Source organism: Cynoglossus semilaevis, chromosome 12 (assembly GCF_000523025.1).
Source record: "Cynoglossus semilaevis isolate Cse_v1.0 chromosome 12, Cse_v1.0, whole genome shotgun sequence".
Classification (NCBI taxonomy): domain Eukaryota; kingdom Metazoa; phylum Chordata; class Actinopteri; order Pleuronectiformes; family Cynoglossidae; genus Cynoglossus; species Cynoglossus semilaevis.
Window position 1 is genome coordinate 5018770 of NC_024318.1, and position 4990 is coordinate 5023759.

The 4990-nt window shown below is 42.2% G+C and overlaps 1 long non-coding RNA gene across 1 annotated transcript in view; it reads left to right on the forward strand.

The window, feature by feature from the left end:
• Positions 1–4598, forward strand: part of LOC107989319 (uncharacterized) — a 29891-nt gene extending 25293 nt beyond the window's left edge. Inside the window, exon 3 of the long non-coding RNA XR_001760823.2 lies at positions 3981–4598. This is a non-coding gene — a long non-coding RNA (uncharacterized LOC107989319). The remainder of the gene's footprint in view (positions 1–3980) is intronic.
• Positions 4599–4990: the final 392 nt, after the last annotated feature.

Consider the following 4990-nt stretch of genomic DNA (forward strand, 5'->3'; position numbering starts at 1 on the left):
AAATAAATACATATAAATGTATAAATAAATATATAGAAATATATATATAGAAATATATACTGTACATGTGTATATATTTATATACATACAAATACATATGTTTGTACATACATAGCTATATATTTATATATATGTTTCAATGTATATATGGATATGTATGTATGTAAACATATACATAAAAACACATACATATACATTTGTGTGTATATATATGTACATATATGTATGTGTATTTCTATATACATAAATAAATAAATATATATAAATATACAAATAAATATATATATAAATGTACACATATATGTATGTGTATACACATATACCCTGAAAACTGTTCCATAAAGCTCTGTTTAAAAAGAGAGCTTAAAAAACATACTTTTGGTTTGAAATAAAACAGGATGCTATGCTACATTTAGCAAAGTTATAACAAACTTTGGAGTGCGTCTCAGCTCAAACAGCTGCTAAGACGGCAGTAAGAGCTGGTCATTGATTTATTCCAGCGGCAGCAGACAGGTTGAGAGCTGCTCTAATTGTCCTCCACTCTAAAGAAATGTTGGAATAAACAGAGGATAAATATTAATAGTTGCATCGTTTATCTAGTGATTATTTGTCCTGGTGTAATGGCCAATGGGCAATCAGTAAAAGTTTAATACGTGGGTTCGATTCCATTAATGAATGCACTCCTTATCTTCCCTCTGTGGCCGTTAAAGCCCAGAGAGTTCCCTGAAACTTTTTGTGTCGGAGTTTGAAGGGGCGGGTTGCAGGTTTGAATCCCCCTGTGACCCCCCCACTCTGTAAAACACTTCTTTTTAATTTTTTTTTTTTTACCGTTTCCGCTCCAGCTCCCGCCCGTTTTTTTTTCTAAGGGCTCAGTGAAACTCTGGCCTGTGATTAGTCACACAATACCACATTAACCTGTAAATTAAAATTCCTCTTTGCAATTTGATGGCTGAGTTAATTCCAGCATCGTGCTACCCCCCTCGCCGCCCCCCAGCTTCTGCCCACTGTCTGCCTGTCCTCATCCTCCAGACACACACACACACACACACTCTCCGGTGTCGCTCGCTCTCTCTCTCTCCCCTCCGTTCGCCCTGGGCTAATCCCATTATGAATTCTTTATATAGCTTTTCCCCTTAATGATCAGTGGGGCCTGCTCCAATCCTGATTACTATTGTACACTTAGCACTACATAAAGCAGGGGATTAATATGACCCGCAAGGATCGTTGCTATGGATCCACTCGTTGACTTCCAAGGGATGTTGCTGCTGCTTCAATTGGCCATAAATTGCTCTCCCCAGTGGCTTCCCACGTACCAGACGGGGCTTGGAAGAATAGCGGGAGAATCTCCTGTTCCAGTACACTCTCTCTCTCTCTCCCTCTCTCTCCCTCTCTCCCTCTCTCCCTCCCTCTCTCCGGGCCTTGATGAAAGCGATCTTCTCTATAATTCATGACCCAGCAGTTTCTCTTTCTTCTCCTCTCAAATATTTCTCGTTTTTCCAAAGACCCTGTAGTAACCCAACTCCTCCGCGGTCCTTGGCTCGTTGTAAAGTATCGTAAAATTGGGTGGAGAAAAAAGGTTGTCCCCAAACCATTTTTTTTTTTACAAGTATTTTCATTTCTGTACAAGTCGATATCGAGCAGCAGTTCTTCAGGTTGGGTTTGGATTAATCTGCCCTGCAGCCAAGTTTACTTTATCCTCATTGGCCGAAATCTATCAAACGACATTTTTGTCAAACCTGATGATATTTCAAGTTAGGTGAAAAATTAAGGATAATATATATATATATATATATACAATGGGGGAAATAAGTATTGAACGCATTAACTTTTTTGTCATTACATTTATTTCCAAAGATGATATATACACTATTTATATATTTCTCCATACTTAACACAGTCAGCTGAACAGAAAGTGAGCAGAGCTTTAACACCAGTGAAACGTTGTAATTGAAACCACTGCTTTACAGTAAAAAAACAGTGTCTCCTGAGGCTGGATCTCCTGTTGCTTTTCTTCCAGTCTTTTTTCCAAGGAAAAGTTCCTTCAATGATTTATTTAAATAAGTACAAAAATGAGATTTAGATCGAAAACCAGGAAAACCTCATTTGTCCATGTTGTGTTTTCTTACTGCTAAAATGTCAAGATAGTTTAGATTCAGAGCAGCGAGGTTTTTGGAGGATTCTCTGTTGTTATAAATCAAAACTAAATCAAGTCTCAGATTTTTCTAAACCAAGGGTTCTCCATGTAGGGGGTGGGGTCGGGGAGGGGGCAGCAATGAAAACTGATTTAACTTTTAATCTCTTCGTTTTTTTCTGTAACAGAAACTTGGCTAATTTTAGCTTCATTTTCCTTTGTTAATTGTTAAATTACAGGAACAGTTTTTCAGTATTTCAAATAATGTACAGTGAACTTTTGAAGTAATAGTTGTAAATTTGGGCAGGGGGGTAGGGGGCGCTGTAGGTAGAAAGAGGGAACCATAGCCGTAAACAAACCTGGATTTGATTAAAGAGAAGTTTAAAAACGATAGTGTTTTCATCAAAGTTTTTTTTTGTACAAACTTAATGATTTACTGCTTTAGGAATGAAACCAATTTCAAACTTCCAGAGTTTTCTTTATATTACGGTTATAAATGTTGACTCGTTCTCAGAGTTACACTCTGGTTTTTGGCAGTTTAAATATTTCATGAAGATATTTTTTACTTTTTCTCCCAATTTTAAATCCTTCATAAGAAAGTCAAAATGTAAGAAGGCGACGTAAAGAGAGTGAAAACTCTTGGCCGTCTGATTGGGTCGTAAGCTTAAATTTCCATTTTTTCTAGAAAGGCTTTGAGCGTCTGTGGCCACTAACGCCACACGAATACTGTTGTCAGAGTGAAAGTGGACGAGAAACCAGCGGAGACTCGGCGAAACCCCGGCTCTTACGAAGTTATTTTTATTTGAACCTGCGTGCTAACAGTTCCCAGACCTGTGCAGAGCTCTGGTTTTGTTTTGCGATATTAATATTACATCAGCTTTTCCACTGCAACCCCTCCCTCATTCCACGGCCACCACGAGCAGGAGTGCTATTGTACTGCACACATACTGCAGTAAGTATTGGTACTCGGGAGGACCCCCCGCTTTCCAGCTCGACCTGAAGACAAAACACTGAGCGACTCCAGTTTCTCTGCAGCCTCAAATATGACATTAGCCTCACACACATCCTCCGTCTGTGCACCGACAAGTAGAGTCTGCAGAGCTGTTACTGCCATCAAGTACTTCAGCATGTGCTGGTGATATACTGTCGAGTCGGGTCTGGATGTGAATAATGGACGGAATGGGAGTTGGGATGATTTGTGGCGTCGAGTCCATGCGCAGACTTTGGTGTAACTTTTCTCCTGCTCTCGTTTTACACAGAAGGGAAATGACTGTGATGCAAATTTCCGTTTCAATCTAACATTCCTCAGAGTGGGTTGGGGGAGCAAAAGTTCTACGTCCCGAAACACGCCTGAAATGGTATCAGTTATGACAATATCGCCCATTGTTTTGACCAAGAAAAAAAACCAAAACAAATCTTACCATCTTATATATATATATATTTTCTTCCTCCTGTGATTTAGCCTCTGTGATTCATATATATGTATTAATATTTATGTATGTATATATGTATGTGTATATATGTGTGTATGTCTGTATGTCTCTATATGTCTTTATTATATAGACATATTTATCTATATATTTATATTTTCTTCCTCCTGTGATCTCACCGTTCATAGCATACCAGACTCGGGGACTTAATCCCAGATCACACCGTACTGTCACTATATATTTATATTTTCTTCCTCCTGTCATCTCACCGTTCATAGCATAACTCACTATCCTCCTAATCCTTCCAGACTCGGGGACTTAATCCCAGATTGCACCGTACTGTCGTGGTGAAACACGTTTATCGACAGTTAACTGTGGGACCACACGGAGATAACACGCGTCTCCGTATTTCCCAACAGCCCACCACCTGCCCTGGCCTGGCCTGCCTCTCCTCCAGCCAAGGAGGCTCATGCCCGGACACCCCGGTTAGCCACCCCACCCCACCCCAACCCTTCACATCCAGGTCCGGGGCCAGGAGACGCGGGGCCAACAGCTGGCGGTGTGCAGAAGGAGCCTGGAGGCTTCCACAGCAGATGAATCACCGCAGATTAATATTTAACTCCAGACTCCTGCTTCCCTCCAGCATCTCTGCTTCCTCCTCCTGCTTCACACCATCTCCCCCCCTCTCTCTCTCCATCCATCACTGCATCCTCCAGCCCTGCAGGTAAGTTGGCACATGTTCAAGAGACCTATACTGTAAATACGAGGTGGAGCCGCTCCAACAAGGCGTCCTGGTTGGGGCGTGCACCGCAGTGTTCGGTAACTTGTTGCAGTAGAAGGTGAAGAAATGTTCTCAACGTGTACTCGACGTGTACTTGACATGTACTACTTGCAAACCCCCCCCCGCCCTTACAGCTGCCCCTAACCACCGACACACAGGTTGTTCTGGTGTCCGTCACAGGCCAGTCATGATGATGTTGTTGTTTATCCAATCAGAGTTCAGTAATGTGCAGCTACTGGGATGTGTTTGCAGTAACTGCCCCCTCTCCCCCTCCCCCCCTCCTGATGAATGTCCTGATATTAAACAGGCCCAGTTTTCAGCAGGTACTAAAAGCAGGTCATGGCTGGAGTAGAAAGTTCCGGAGCCCGTGCTGTAGAGCCAGTAGCGTTAGCCACAACCACAGCCAGGCCTGTAATAGAATTCTCAGATGGGATCAGTTATGATGACTGCATGCCCCCCCCGTCTCCCTCCCCCTCCTCCCCCCCTCCTCTCCCCCATCCTTCACTCTGATTTTGCGATTAAAGCAGCAGACAGTTTCTTTTTTTTTTCTCCGTCTCATCCTCCCTCCATCATAACTCCTCTCCTCCAACAACCGTCTCTTTTCATTCCCCGCGTTGTCTCCTTCAGTCTCTTCCTCACTCTCTGGCC